Genomic DNA, 16,605 nt, shown 5'->3' with positions numbered 1-16,605 from the left:
TGTTACCTAAATCCCTGCCCTCAAGTCCTACACCGGATTTATTGAGACTTCCTTTGGGCACGGGGCTGCAAGTTTAAAAGTTGTTTTTTAGGACAATAACTGCATCACCTGCTGAACGGACCCCAGGACAGATCTTGGATTAAAAGCAGCTATCCAAAGGTACAAGTGGTTTGGGGGGTCAGATTGTGAGATCTGCGTCTCACTGACTTTGAGTTGGCATAGCTTTTTGCCATGAATTACTATTCTTTGCACCCATCAGGCGAGCAGACCGTACATCGGCAAAAAGATATCCGAGTAAACTGTCTGGTTTGCACAAAAATCTATGACTTCTTGCTGATGTGCGTTGCATATTTTCAGTAACACCATTTCAAAAAGGTACAATAGTTACCTCAAAGTCCTCCCCAAGTCTCATAATACATGCAAGAAATAAACATACACCTGGATCTGTCGCTCAAGCTGACACATTTCTAAATTACACAATCCACTCTAATCCTTTTATCCCTAAAGGATCCAGATTACTACAAATCTATCCGTTCTCAACACGCAACTAGCATTTCTGCTGTGTGAGTCCCTGTAGTCACATATGGAAGAAATCCGTCCTTCCTTCCTTCCTTTTCACACTGGCTAAAATTTTTACAAAAACGCCATGGTCAGATGTTAGCAGTAAGTCAATGGAATTCACTTATTTGCAGGGTTTTTTTCCACTTTTTTTTTGGCTCCGTGGCAGTTTTTACAAAATTCAGCAGGCTGAGCGTTCGGGTTTTTTTTTTTTTTTTCTGTAAGCGCACCTCCGATTCTACCCTGTCTTTTAAACCACACATTCAAACCCTGACCACCTCCTTCTGCCTTTACCTCAAAAACATTTCCCAAATCCGCTCTTTTCTCACCCCTAACTCAACAAAACTGCTGGGACACCATCATTATCTCTCGCTTGGACTCCTGTAACATCCTCTCTGGCCTTCCATCTAACAAATCATAAGGTTAAATTTAACAGCGACTTGTTCTATGGTATTGAATAGCTGTCTGAGCTATAGACGTCTCGCTGTAGATGAGAACTGTGAAGCCACAGAAAGAAAAGCGATAACACACTCCGCCCACTAATCCTGGTAACTGAAATATAATGTCAACTCATCCTCTAAACATATGATGCTCTAATGTACATGTAACCTGGCCAGTGTACCCAGTACATGACCTGCGGTCAGCCCTTGAAGTAAGTAGCATTATCTAGCTGCACTAAAGTACACTTCAAGACTTGCAAGAGTTTAGTGCAGTAATACAAAAGTGCAGTAATATTAACTTTATTCCTTCCTGCTGCTTTCCAAGGCAAATGTGATAAGCTGTTCCTCTCCCTCTAACACCAGAATTTTTAGATTTTCTTATATAAAGTAACATCCAGGGCCGGACTTCCCATCTGGCAATTCAGGAAAATGCTAGGTGGGTCGGTGTCATTTTTCTCTGAACAATGTTCCTTGCAATTCACAGCCTAGAAAATCACTGGCTGAAGAAGGCTTTTAAGTGCAAACAGGACGGTGCACTGGAAGATCCAGCAGTCACCAGACTCAAAGTTGATGCAGCATTACTGCTAGGGCCTGTTCACACTGAGCAAATTCGGCGGAATTCCATGGTGGAGCTCTCTGCCACGGAATTCCGCCTGACTCAGTGTCAAGTAGTGTGTCTATGGGAGGGCTTGCAGGCCTCTGTTTAAAGAATTGAGTCAGGTGGGATTCCGTGGTAGAGAGCTCAGTGTGAACAGGCCCCTACTTTGTAACAGCTCAGATGTTGGAATGGACAAGGAGGGGGGAGGACAGGGGAGAATCTACAGGATGTGCGTGTGTGTGTTGGGGGGGGGGGGGGGGGGCAAGTCTACAGGCTTAAAGGGAACCAATCAGCCCAATTCCCAATATGGTTCCTTAGAGCACAGTTTAAAGCTCCTGTGCAGCTAGTGGCACGTACCGGCCGTGGCTGCAGCAGAAGCTTTATACAGGAGAAAATTAAGCTTCAATCCCCAGGCACGCTGCAGGCAGAGGCGGGCAAGTAGTCATCTGGGCAGCTCCCCGCTCGTGTGTAGTCACTGCTCTCTGCCGTTCAGCACGTTTGGTGGGGATGATTGACAGGCAGAGAGGCCCGTTACCCAATGAGTGCTGATCTAGTACTGAACAATTAATAAAAAGAAGGATGCAAAAGTAAACGCCTGCAGGTAATGTAATATTAGTGGTAAAAGGCAAGTGATTAAAAATCGAAGCAAACCCATAGCCACCAATCACAGCGCAGCTTATATTTTCTGCCAAATTTGAAGTCTGCTTCCATAGTGTGACATAAGATGGCGTCACCAGGGCAAAAGTAAATCAATAAGTAAACTGCAAGATGGGGGAGGGGGTGCCACTCAGTAAACTGTTCATGTTGGGTGAAGCCTTTCAAAACCACTAGGTGAACAGGATATGGGCCATCATGTACTAGAATGTCAAGCAGCCTGACTAGTATAGGTGTATCTTACATAGTAGACTAGACAGATAACACCATATTCAGGAGATGTAAGCAGATGAGAAACTGGAAGGCTGCGACTTGCCGGGACGATTGGAAGAGGACAAATGCTGACAGGCTGGTGTTCAGTGATGAGGCTGCCTCCAGCCTCAAAGGTAAGGTCAATAACCACGAGATTAGAATATGGGGGCCAGAGAGACCAGGGGGGAGATGTATCAAACTGGTGTAAAGTAGAATTGGCTTAGTTGCCCCTAGCAACCAATCAGATTCCACCTTTCATTTTTCAAAGAATCTGTGAGGAAAGAAAAGTGGAATCTGATTGGTTCCTAGGGGCGACTAAGACAATTCTACTTTACACCAGTTTGATAAATCTCCCCCCATTTCTCTTATTGAGCAAATGAGCAGCTCATCCAAAGTCATTGTGTTCTGTGCAATGAGTAAGTCTACGGTCCCTTCTTTTACTAAAGCAACAGGTTTTTAGCCTCTGGAGTGAGTACCCCTTTAATACATTTTATGAGGTTTTTTAGGCTTACATAAAATGTACACTGTGCAGTGTAAATAGAGTCTATGTGTAGGTGTCCATCAACGTCTATGGCTCCAATGTATGTCAAGAGTGTGAGATTATATATATATATATATATATATATATATATATATATATATATATATATATATATTTTTTTTTTTTTTTTTTTTTTTTTTTTTTTTTTTAAATGCAATGAGATTCCATATGTACTGAGGCTTTCCTGGTGCCTATGTGGAACATTCACAGCCAATGCAGTGTGAATAAAGTCTTAAAGTGACACTGTCACCCCCTTTTTGCATTATGACTTCTCTACACACATGTAATGGGTAAATTTAGCACTTTTCATACCTTATTTTATATCATACGTCATGGGGCTTGTTTAAGTAAAAAGTGATCTTTTATAATCTGCGGATTGTGCTCTCTGGGCAGAGCTTCGCGGTCACATCGCCACCGTAGCCTCGCCCTCTCTGTGACATCACTGGCGCATAGGTCCTGTCTTTCAGTGGCCATTAGAAGGACCAGCCTTAAGGTCTAGGTCCCACCCCCACTAGGTTGGCCCACACCAATGGGCTATGCGCCGATGACATCACGGGGGGGGTTAGACGGAGGCAATGTGGGCAGGGCTTAGTGGTGCTGCAAGCGTGGAGCCCCACCCAAGTAGCACAATCCACAGATAAAAGAACTTTTTACTGGAACAAGCCCCATGGCGTATGATATAAAATAAGGTATGAAAACTGCAAAATTACCCTTTACACCTGTGCAGAAAGGATGCAAAAAGGGGGTGACAGTGTCACTTTAAACTACATGACTTACATGTAAACACCCTATTGTACAAGAAGCTGTTGTCACACCAGGTTTACATTGTTTCACTGTACATTTTAGCACAATCTATATTCTTCATAGACAAAGTTGTGCTAAATATTTCATTAGTGCACAGATGGCGCATCTGATCGTTCCTCGTTCTTACCACTTTTCTTCAGTCTTTCTTATAATCCCGCTACCAATTATCTCCATTCTCATAAAATATACATTATGGGGATCCAAAATTTTTTAGTGTGCTCATTCTCAGCAATAGGCTTTACCAGAAGCAGAACACACATGTGATGTGTTTCTACACCATTCGACTTAGAAATCTTGCCTAGCTTAAGTATGGCTTACAGACTGGTCAGACTTGTTTGTGAGGATTTTTCTGCCAGCTCCAGAGGTGGGATTACAAGGGTTTTACATAGCTCCCAACATGACACTGAATGAACCAGAAACTTTTGGTGTATTAAAAATTTATACAAAGCCAACACTCCAACCACAGGCAAAGTTAGGCCGAGCATGTCTAGCTATATACTTCTATACATTTTTGGATGTGTAAATAAAAAAAAAAAAAAAATCTATACCATTTAAACATTTTAAGCATACCTTGATTGTTCTTAGGCTTCTATTTAACACATCTTTCATAGAAAATTTATGTTAATTCAACTGATTTGTTGTAGCAGAAACACTACAATTAAAGGGGTACTCCAGATAAAAAATTAGGTTTTCAAACTGGTATCAGAAAGTTATACAGATTTGTAAATTAGTTCTATTTAAAAATCTCAAGTCTTGCAGCACTCATCAGCTGCTGTATGCCCTACAGAAAGTGGTGTATTCTTTCCAGTCTGATATAGTGCTCTCTGCTGCCACTTCTGTCTGTGACAGGAACTGTCCAGAGTAGTAAGAAATCCTCACAGAAAACCTCTCCTGCTCTGGACAGTTCCTGTCAGGGACAGAGGTGGCAGCAGAGAGCACTGTGTCAGACTGAAAAGAATACACAGCGTTGAGAGAACTTCAGAAAACACTCGGCATTCAACTGCAAGCCGTTTGGATCTGAAAACAAGTCAAGCAATCTGCAAAGATCTGTGAACCGAGGATTCTTTTGACAGCTTACTGCTTTGTCAGTCAGTAAGCTGTCTGCAATTTGCAAGGGCCCATTGATTTCGATGGGCAAATCTGTGCAGCAGATACGGGCAGTGCAATGGTAGGTCAGTATTTTTTGCAGGGGAGATGCCGGCCCTAGCACAGAGCAATAACAAATACTGAGGTGTATAGAAATCAATGGGTACAGTACTATCTGTAATTGTGGACCTTAGAGATGAGAAGCGAAGGGGACCTTACAGATCACAATGCAACTGATATATAATATGTTGTCTACTTCACATGATTCCTATGAAGAGAACCCCAGCAATAAGATGACATAAATACTAATGTTTAAAGGCAGCATATTGCTCAATATTTTTATCCATAACTAATGGTACTATTACATGCACGATGGGAGCCCAATAATAACTGTAAACGAGCGCCGATCTGCTAGATTGGCGTTCGTTTACTTGGCCTATTACACGGCCCGATAAACGTTTAACAAGGGCTGCAAGGACATTGTTACCGATCTCCTTGCAGCCCTTCCTTAAACTGCATACATTAGCTATCCATGGTCCAGGGCTCCTCTTGTGGTCCGCTTCTCCCGGGTCCTGCGCGCTCAGCCAATCGGCCAGTGATTGGCTAAGCGGCCCGTCAGCTAAGACAAGGTCGCTCTGAAGCTGCAACGTGCAGGACCCGGGAAGAAGCAGAGTGCAGGAGGAGCCCCGGACCATGGATAGGTAATGTATGCACTTTGCATATAGTCAGCCGCCAGCTGCACACCGCTATTACACGCAGCGATGCGTGGTCGGTGCCTGACAATTATATTTACATTATATTAACAATCAGCCGATGATCATTGTCATCGGCTGATCATTAAGTTTATTACACGGAACGATAATCGGCCGGATAGGACTGATTCGGCCAATTGTCGTTCCATGTAATAGTAGCCTAAGAGTGAGTTGAGGACACAAAAAAAAGAGAACATTTTAATTTTTTTCCTATTATTATTTCCCCCCCCCCTGTCACTACCACTCCTCATTTTGGCCTAAAGTACTGATCAACTACTAAGTGTGAACCCAGACTTAAAGGGGTATTCCAGTGATGAAAATGTACCTCCTATCTACAGGACAGGAGATAAGTGTCTGTGCAATCACGAGAATGAAAACCAGTCTACTGGGTGGAGCAATGGGTCAGCATAGCCAAATGCTATCTTCCGACCACCAGGGACCCCAGAGGTAGTATCCCACTCTGACACTGATCCCCTATTCTGTATATAGTATGTTTATATTGCTGGAATTTGCTGCTTGGATACCTTGTATCCCCTGCAGAACCACTACAGTAGTAAAACAATACATGGCGCCCTATGAAATAAATAGGCAATTTTTGTAACACATTAGCCAAATACAATTTTTCCCCCTATAATATACTTCTAAGTGTTACTCCTCCTGTAAGCTGCAGTAATCCTATAATACGGTAAGGTGAGAGATCACTATTGGAGCTGAACCTGACACCGATCTACCTGCGACAGACCTCTTCATGTCATCAAACCATTCACACCTGGAAGACCATGTTCATTTTTTGTCCATATTCCACACAAGATTACAGTATAAAGAGTATATTAATAGGGCGTACAAATCCGCTGCATGTGGCATGAATGAAAGCTGACTAAAACGTGTGCTGGAGAGTTCATCTATACATTACTGGGGAACTAGGACGGCGTCCAGAGTACAAGATATCTACAGATTATAGTAATTATATGGATTACACAGACCCGTCATCTAGCAGCACGGCCATAAAGAAGGACACTGAACACCACAACTAACAGTCAGACCTTTGTCAGCCATAACGTAGACTAATAAACAGTATATAAATGTATAACTCAGCAGATAAGACTTCAAACTATCTCAGTAAGGCAGAGTTCACACTGTCATCACAGAGCCTATTTGGTGTAACGCTCCCCATGCATTGGTCATATGTATACATAGACCTTTGCTCACCAGTGACGGCCAAAACTGCTTCCTTTCAGCCTCCGTCCAGCTACTATGTGTACTTTTACAAGGGCTCTTGTGGATGACGCAGGCAGCAGTATGTAGTGGGGGATCAGACTACTAGAAACTATCAATCATAAGAATGGAGGTCAATAGTCCCCCCAAATAAAGCAGCACTGGGCACGCTTAAAGGGGTTATCCAGCGCTACAAAAACATGACCACTTTCTTCCAGAGACAGCACTACTCATGTCTCCAGTTCAGGTGTGGTTTGTAATTAAAGGGGTTATCCAGCGCTACAAAAACATGGCCACTTTTCCCCCTACTGTTGTCTCCAATTCAGGTGCGGTTTGCAATTAAACTCCATTTACTTCAATGGAACCGAGTTTCAAAACCCCACCCAATCTGGAGACAACAGTAGGGGGAAAGTGGCCATGTTTTTGTAGCGCTGGATAACCCCTTTAATTACAAACCACACCTGAACTGGAGACATGAGTAGTGCTGTCTCTGGAAGAAAGTGGCCATGTTTTTGTAGTGCTGGATAACCCCTTTAACCCTTAGGGGACACAGCCAGTTTTCATTTTTGCGTTTTCGTTTTTCCCTCCTCGTGTATATAAGGCCATAGCGCCTGCATTTTTCCACCTAGAGACCCAAATGAGCCCTTATTTTTTGCGCAACTAATTGTACTTTGCTATGGCAGATGTAATTTTTGCCTAAAATGTGCCGGGAAACCAGAAAAAAAATTATATGTGTGGTGAAATTGAAAAAAAAAAATGTTTTTTTTTAATTTGGGGGGGGGGGTTGTTTTTACTATGTTCGCCCTGGGGTAAAACTGACTCGTTATATATGTTCCTTAAGTTGTTACGATTACAACGATATGTAACATGTATAACTTTTATTTGATTTGATGGCTTGTAAAAAATTAAAACCTTTTAAAGAAAATATATGTTCCTTAAAATCGCTCCATTCCCAGGCTTATAGCGCTTTTATCCTTTGGTCTATGGGTCTGTGTGAGGAGTCATTTTTTGCGCCATGATGTGATCTTTCTATCGGTACCTTGATTGCGCATATATGACTTTTTGATCGCTTTTTATTACAATTATTCTGGATTTGATGCGACCAAAAATGCGCAATCTTGCACTTTGGGATTTTTTTGTGCTGACACCGTTTACCGTGTGAGATCAGGAATGTGATTAATTAATAGTTCGGGCGATTACGCACGCGGCGATAGCAAACATGTTTGTTTATTAATTTATTTTTTTATTTTTATTTATAAAATGGGGAAAGGGGGGTGATTCAGACTTATTAGGGGAGGGGATTTTGTGTTATTAAAAATACATTGTTCTTTTACTTTACACATATACTAGAAGCCCCCCTGGGGTTGGGGTTATTCCCCCTGGGGGACTTCTAGTATATGCACTCTGATCTCTCATAGAGATCCATGCAGTATAGTTATACTGCATGAATCCATGAGATCGGTGTTCTATTACTTTTGGCTGCTGCAGCCAAAAGCAATAGAATGCCGAGCCGGGATCAGCGCCATTACGGAGCAGACCCCGGCCCGGGATGGATGCGGGGATCGCCCCCCCGCAATCGCGCCGCAGAGGGGCGATCCCCCCACTAGACCACCAGGGATGCATATCAGCAAGTATTTAGAAGCAGCTGTCAACTTTGACAGCTGCTTCTAAGTACTTAATTAGCGTGCACGGCGATCAGACCGTGCCCGCTAATAGCCGCGATTCCGGGCTACATGCGGCACCCGGGATCGCGGCAGTTCAGAGGGGGGGTCGCCGCGCGACCCCCCTCTGAACTCCCATAGCGGCACGAGGACGTTCAATAACGTCCTGGTGCAGCTATGGGTTAATTACAAACCACACCTGAACTGGAGACAACAGTAGGGGGAAAGTGGCCATGTTTTTGTAGCGCTGGATAACCCCTTTAAAGTGCCAAAAAGAAGCCCCACCCTTAGACACTCTAATGACCCCACAAGGAAAGTGAAGCACTTGTCTATAGTATGTAACCTGCCTGGGAAATATGTTATGAATATAAATGGTACAGACAACTGTTCAACTTTTTTGTCTAAGTGAAACAAACGTACAAAAAAAAAAAAAGCAGCTCTGACAACAAATGGATGACGCACTCTATTTTCCCTCGGCAAATAACAGCAAGTATTTGGTCACTACACGCAACCATTCAAGTGTTTACCAATACTGGATTTCCCCTCACAATGACTAAGCAATTTTTTTGTTTTGTTTTATAACCTTTTAATTTTTTAAATTGACATCACTATATGAGGGCTTGTTTTTTGCGGGACAAAGTAGACTTTCTATTGGCACCATTTTTAGGTACATATAGACTTTGCTCTCTTTTCCTTAGAGGCAAATTAACGAAATATATGAAGTTTGATGGAAGTTTTTTTTTTTTTTTTTTTTTAAAGCACCATGTGGAATTAATAAGAGAAATTTATAGTTCATGTTATTACGGATGTAGTGATACACATATTTGCTATCTTTAAGGTTTTATTTAAAAATATTTTAATAGATTTTTTATATGTCTGATATAATATTATATTTGCCAAAACTTTAATTTGTATTAGGTCCCAATGGGTTTTTGAAATACAATCTTCAAATCACTATAGTATACTGTACTACTAGCATAGTGCGGTGTATTATCCTGTCACCATAACATTGATAGGTGACCTAATTAGCCTAAATCGGGTATGCACAAATACATGACATACCTGGAGGCCTTCTACAGACCCTCAGCTGCAATAGAAATTACTTTGCATGCCAGCGATCACCCTGGTGCTGATGGGGTAACTAGAGTCCAGAAACCACTTAAATGCCACAATCACAATTTGACCACAGCATCTAAGGGGCTAAACTGCAAGGATGTCTAAACCATTGCATCATGGGGGCAATCCCTGGCGGCTTCTCCCCTCCCCACCAGCCTTGACTATTAGACCTCTCCCTCTGTTTGGGTATAGGGAGAGATCACTCAGTCAAGGCTGCTGGGGAAGGCAGATGACACCAGGCCCCGCTCTAATGATTGTGGTTCAGGCAGCATGAAAGTTATAACAGGTTCCCTTTTACCTCGGTTTAAGAGTAACTTGGATTAAGAGCGTTTTGCAAGAAGAGCTCACAGTTTTTCTAAATTATAACTTTGTTTAAGAGCCTTGCTTTGGTGTCAGAGTTCCCTGTGCTGGGGAGGGGGGCGGAGGGGCATTGCCTGCATAGTGTGGTCTACAGCCCTGTACTCTGACCCAGGAAGTCTCCCTCACCTTCCAAATCATAGCAGATACACTTCAGGCTGGGGCTTGCATCAGGGGACAGGACTGTGGAGGTAATCTCTTCATAGCTGTAAGGGCTCATGCACACTGAGCAAAAAGACCAGGAATTGAAGAGGAATCCGCTCTTAAATTCTGCTTGAAATTTCTCCCGTAAAAGAATGAAGAGAGCAATGTCTCATTGTGTTCCATGGGATTTCGGCTTAGTTGTTCACACTGCAGAATTTCCAAGCAGAATTTTCTGCCGCAAAACTGCTTTCCGTTCAAGGGTATGTGCACACTGAGCAATTCTCGAGGAATTGTAGCTGAAAGTTTTCAGGCAGAATTCAAGCAGAATTTAAGCCCCCCATTGACTTCTATAGGATTCCTCTAGCAGATATACAGCAGAAAATTCTGCTCGGAAATTCTGCAGTGTGAACAACAGAGCAGAAAACCCATTGAACACACTGGGACTTTGTTCTGTACATATTTTACGGGAGGAATTTCAAGCTGAATTCCTCGCCTTTTCCTCAGTGTGCACATACCCCAAAGAAGTAACATGTAATTGGCAGAATCTGCTAAAGGAATCCTATAGAAGTCAATAGGGCTTGTATTCTGCTTAAAATTCTGCTTGAATTCCGCTTGAATTCAGCTCAAATTCAGCTCGGAGCAAAATAGAAGAGGAATGTCAAGCAGAAATCTTGAAGCAGAAATTCCTCGTCTTTTGCTCAGTGTGCATGAACCCTAATCCCTCTCCTTCTGGACAGAGAGCAATGCATTTATGTGCCCTGCTCATTCGTTCATACTCGCCCTGCAGTCTGTCAGCCCTTGTGTTTCCCATCCTCTCCATTCCTGCTATAATCTTACACTCCTGCACTCACACTCAGCTATCCACACTGCTGCTGCTATTATGTGCCTGCACTCACACTCAGCTATCCACACTGTTGCTATAATGTGCCTGCACTCGCACTCAGCTATACCTGGCAGTCTACCTGACCCACTCATTCACATGAAATGGCCAGCATGCAATATTCCACTAGAGAGTATATAGCACAGATAGGGACCCTTGGCTCTCCAGCTGCCGTAAAACTACAACTCCCATCATGCCTGGACAGCTAAAGTTGTAGTTTTGCAACAGCTGGACAGCCAAGGTTTTCTACCCCTAATATATAACCTAATGCTCCCTCCCAGTGATCTGATAAGTGGCGGTCTAGAGGTATACAGCACAATATATATAATTCACAAGATCTCTACATTCTGTCAATGAACAGAAACCTTCTGTCCTGCTGACACAGAAGATCAGAGCTCTCTCTCTCTCTCAGAGTGATTGGGCCTCTGGATATAAACAACATTTACCCAATTCACTGACAGTAAAAGGATCTTAAAGGGGTTGTCCAGCAAAAAAAATCTTTCTTTCAAATCAATTGGTTTGATTTGTAATTTACTTCTATTTAAAAATATTAAGTCTTCCAGTACTTATCAGCTGCTGTATGTCCTGAAGGAAGTTGTGTTTTCTTTCCAGTCAGACACAGTGCTCTCTGCTGCCACCCCCTGTCCATGTTAGGAACTGAGCAGAGCAGGAGAGGTTTTTTTTTGTTTGTTTTTTTGGGGCAGTTCCTGTTTCAGACAGAGAGCACTGAGTCAGACTAAAAAAAGAAAACACGACTTCCTGCCAGGCATACAGCAGCTAATAAGTCTGGGAAGACTTTAGATTTTTAAATAGAAGTAAATTACAAATCTATATAACTTTCTGACACCAGTTGGTTTGAAATAAAAAGATTTTTGCTGGAGTGCCCCTTTAAAAAGCCGACCAGAAAGAGAGAGGGGTTGGTTGTGAGTGCATCAGGTCATACAGCAGACATACATACACACCTGTGCTATATAGCAGTCATACAGGTGAGAGAAACCTATAAACATATACAGCCTCACACCTCTACAGCGGTCTACCACCCAGAGACCAGTGTATGCACCAAGGGGACAAGCTGTTCTACCATGTCACCTGTTGTTGCAAAACTACAACTCCCAGCATGCTCGAGCCTCACCAGGAATGCTGGGAGTTGTAGTCCTGTGACAGCTGAGTTTGGAGAGGACTGTGCTCCCTGCTGCCACCTGTCACAGTCCTCTCTGCTATCACTATGTGACACCTACAGCTCCAGCACAACTTTGTCCCCTAGAGCACAGTACACACACGGCGCTTCCTGGTCTCACTCCTTCTCAGGGCGGCAGGAAGGTTGTAGCACTAGTGCGGGGAGAACAGGGTACGGTACCTGTGTAGATGTCAGGAGCACCGGCGCCCCTTACGCCCCTTACGCCCCCCACCTCTCACAGATCCCAACAGGTCCCCAGCAGCGGCATGATCCGACCACAACTCGGCAGGAAGAGCCCAACAGCGGAGATACGTGGGCGGGACACGGCGACGCCCCCTGCCGACAGAATGGCCAAACATACAGAACTCGCGTATAACCACGCCTCAGTGGGAGGGGCTAGATTTTGTAATCACGCCCCGTTCCTTCTAAGTATCAGTGTGCGGCCTAGCTAGTGACACGTGACTTGTGGCACATGACGTCACACAGGTTTGTCTATGGGCGTTACGATGGAGACGGTGGGCGGAGTTCCATACTTTTAAACATGTCTCGCTGTCACTGTTACGCGTTATAATACTAGGTTAACATGTGCTGAAATATATATGAATGGAAAGAAGACGCTCTGTTTTTTTCTATGATGAAAGAGAAAGCCAAGAGGAACTCCACTCCCAATGATAGTGTTCTTTCCGCAGACTTTTTATAATGTGCGGATGACAGCGGCAAATGATGCTGCCACCTACTGGCCACTCTAGTTATGACACCTCCAAAGACTAGTAAAGGGGGATTCCCCTTTTCAGTACAAGTAACAACAGCTCCAGGCACCACCACAGTAGAAGACTATTTTGGGGTTCTGAAACTTTTTTTAAAGGGGACCTGTCACACCGGCTGCCGGGGTTAAGTCTGCCCGGCCCCTGGCGGAGCCCCTTATACTTATCCCCCTTCTCGAAGTCCCAGTCCCGGACTCCGTCCCGCTGCCGAAAAATCCACGTCGGAAGCCGTGCGCACGCTCACCAGAGATGAGTCCGAGCAGTGATTTTCAACCAGTGTGCCACGGCACTCTATTGTGCTGCGACACATGGTCGGGTGTGTCGCGGGGAAAGTTCCCCAAACTATGGTGCCCCTGCAGATCGCCCCACTGCTGCTATCCACCTCACCTACTGGCCGCCTGTAGCGCCCGGACGTGCTCCTCCTATCCAATCAGCGGAGACCGGGAGCGTGGTGCGCTGCGGCGGGCGGTGATGCACCACGCTCCCGGTCTCCGCTGATTGGAGAAGCACGTCCGGGCCCTATGGGCGGCCAGTAGGTGAGGCGGACAACAGTGGCAACCATCTCGGAGGAGGTGAGGGAGAGAAACCTGGGGATGGGGGAGAGAAACAGGAGAAAACAATGGGGGAGAGAAACCTGGGGATGGGGAAGAGAAACATGGGGATGGGGGAGAGAAACCTGGGGATGGGGGAGAGAAACCTGGGGATGGGGGAGAGAAACATGGGGATGGGGGAGAGAAACAGGAGAAAACAATGGGGGAGAGAAACCTGGGGATGGGGAAGAGAAACATGGGGATGGGGGAGAGAAACATGGGGATGGGGGAGAGAAACCTGGGGATGGGGGAGAGAAACAGGAGAAAACAATGGGGGAGGGAAACATGGGGATGGGGAAGAGAAACATGGGGATGGGGGAGAGAAACAGGAGAAAACAATGGGGGAGAGAAACCTGGGGATGGGGAAGAGAAACATGGGGATGGGGGAGAGAAACAGGAGAAAACAATGGGGGAGAGAAACCTGGGGATGGGGAAGAGAAACATGGGGATGGGGGAGAGAAACATGGGGATGGGGGAGAGAAACCTGGGGATGGGGGAGAGAAACAGGAGAAAACAATGGGGGAGGGAAACATGGGGATGGGGAAGAGAAACATGGGGATGGGGGAGAGAAACAGGAGAAAACAATGGGGGAGAGAAACCTGGGGATGGGGAAGAGAAACATGGGGATGGGGGAGAGAAACCTGGGGATGGGGGAGAAACGGGAGAGAAACATGGGGATGGGGGAGAGAAACAGCAGAGAGAAGCAGGGGGGAGAGAAGTTTGGTGGAGAGAAGCATGGGGGAGAGAAGCACAGGTATAAGTATAAATACATTTAGAATCTATATTATTAACTATATGTATAATATGTACTGTTTTAGTGTCATTTTGTGCCATTTTGGTTGGTGGTGTGCCCCGGGATTTTTTAGGTATAAAAAGTGTGCCGCGGCTCAAAAAAGGTTGAAAATCACTGCCATAGAGAATGATTGCTCTGCGGTGGGACGGAGTCCGGGACGGGGACTTCGAGACGGGGATAAGTATAAGAGGCTCCACCGAGGGGTCGGGCGGGCTTCACCCCGGCAGCTGGGGTCACAGGCTTCCTTTAAGCTTGCATTTTAAAATGTTTTAAAAGAGAGCAGAAGATGACATGTCCAAAAAGAATCCTAAGTTTATTAACACATCAGAGTGCAACGTTTCAGCTATATTAGCCTTTCTCAAATTTTTATATGTTGCTGTCCTATTATAAAACATAAACATCTTAAGGGTGCCCCACACATCCTTTTTATTTGGCCTTTTTCATTCAAAACCGCCACAAAAAAAGACACCAATGCCGTGCATGGCGTTTTCATATGCGTTTCTGTTTTTGACTTTGTGTAAACTTTTTGTATTTTTCCGGGTCGGCACTTTTACCTGAACATGGACTTTACTGCTTAAGAGTATGTTCACACTGAGTAAAACTGGCGGAGTTAAAAGTAAAAGCCGCAAAATCCCACTTGCCTCAGTGTTCCACAGTCTCTCTATGGGAGGTCTTGAGCGCCTCTGCTCCAGCTGCTCTCCGTGCAAAGAATTAAAATATCAATTCTTTGATAGGAGACCGAAGGAAGTGGAGGCGTGCGTATTCTGAACCTTGCAAAATGCTGCTTACAGTCTGGCACACAAGTGAGGATGTCTTGCATCCACACTTAACCCTTTGGGTGCCAGACCAAACAATGTGGTCCCCAGGGCATCCACACTTAACCACCTGGGGACCAAATTGATTGCACAAGTCCCCCCTTCCTTGCTAGGATGGGTGCAGTGCTGGGGGGGGGGGGGGGTAGTATTTATACTCAGAACAAAAATATATGGAGACAGCACCTCTGAAAAAAGTATACACACCAGTGCAACGTTTTGGCTAAAATGCAGCCTTTCTCAAGCAGTCACAGTCACCACAGATGTCTTCATTCTTCACCAGAGCCTGGCACACTGAGCTAAAAGTGTGCTGGGCGCTGGCTCTTTAAAAATGTCATCTGTCAAATGTCACCTGTGACTCAATGGATGTAACTGCACTGTAATCCCGAGAGTGGGGGTACAATTACCATGCAAGGACGTGGGGGAGGGGGGTCAGGCAAATTCTTTGGTGCCCTCTGCAGTCTGTGTCTGCCCCTGGATGACTGTAATGTTATCCATGTACCTGAACGCTCTCCCTGTTGAGAAGTGAATAGTGTGAATACCCATTTGACAGTCTAGGCCTCATTGGCATACTGGGTGCTGGAGCTAAAAGCATTGATATTTGGAATTATTTATTAAAATGACTGTGCAGATTGAAAAAACATACTTGCTTAATATATTCACCCTATTGAAACTTTATAATTTTTAATTTAGATATTACCATATTATTATACCTGACCGCAGGGGCGGAACTACCACCATTGCAGCCGTAGCGGCTGCTACAGGCCCCGCCACATCAGGGGGCCCGGGCTGAGCTGACATGGCTTGCAGCACCCGGCAGGAGCAAATGGCCTCTATGCTGTTCGGGATCCGATCCTTGCGGGGCTTTGATTGAAAGGGTGAAGAGCCATTGGCTCCTAACCCTGCCAATCACTCATGAAAAGCTGCACCTGCCAGCATCGGTCCCCGGTCCCTGTGCATACTATGATAAGGTCAGGTTGTGTCTTCTCCGGCCGTTACTATATAGTTATACAGCCCGGCATGAGCTGTATATGTAGCCAGCCCCGCAGCACTGACCTGTCACTGGTAACCACCTCATTTTCCTGGTGACAATTCACCTCTAGGGTGCCTTCACACCTAGCGACTCACAGCGTAAATTACGCTGCGAGTCTGTCAGGTCCTTGCAGATCACTTTCACTACATACACGCAGCGGTCTGAACGACCGCTGCGTGTATGTAATTCTGCCGGCCCCTTAACCCCTTCAGCTCCTGCCCGACTCCCGCTTCCACTCCGCTGTATACATTACCTCTCCTCTCTGCACCGGTCTCGGTGTACTGCTCTCCCGCCCGGCCAATCAGTGGCTGCGGCAGGGCAACACACTGATTGGCCGGGCGGGAGAGCAGTACGCCGGGACCCGTGCAGCGAGGAGAG

The 16,605-nt window shown here is 45.1% G+C and overlaps 1 protein-coding gene across 1 annotated transcript in view; it reads right to left on the bottom strand.

Moving 5' to 3' along the window:
• RFFL (ring finger and FYVE like domain containing E3 ubiquitin protein ligase) overlaps window positions 1-12,568 on the bottom strand; it is a 29,849-nt gene extending 17,281 nt beyond the window's left edge. The window contains exon 1 of the mRNA XM_069971191.1: window positions 12,416-12,568. The gene's annotated coding sequence lies outside the window, so the exon portion shown is untranslated. The remainder of the gene's footprint in view (window positions 1-12,415) is intronic.
• Window positions 12,569-16,605: the final 4,037 nt, after the last annotated feature.

This window comes from Dendropsophus ebraccatus, chromosome 5, assembly GCF_027789765.1.
Source record: "Dendropsophus ebraccatus isolate aDenEbr1 chromosome 5, aDenEbr1.pat, whole genome shotgun sequence".
In the NCBI taxonomy this organism is placed as follows: Eukaryota; Metazoa; Chordata; class Amphibia; order Anura; family Hylidae; genus Dendropsophus; species Dendropsophus ebraccatus.
The sequence above is the reverse complement of the archived record's forward strand: the minus strand, read 5'-3'. Positions and strand labels throughout refer to the sequence as shown.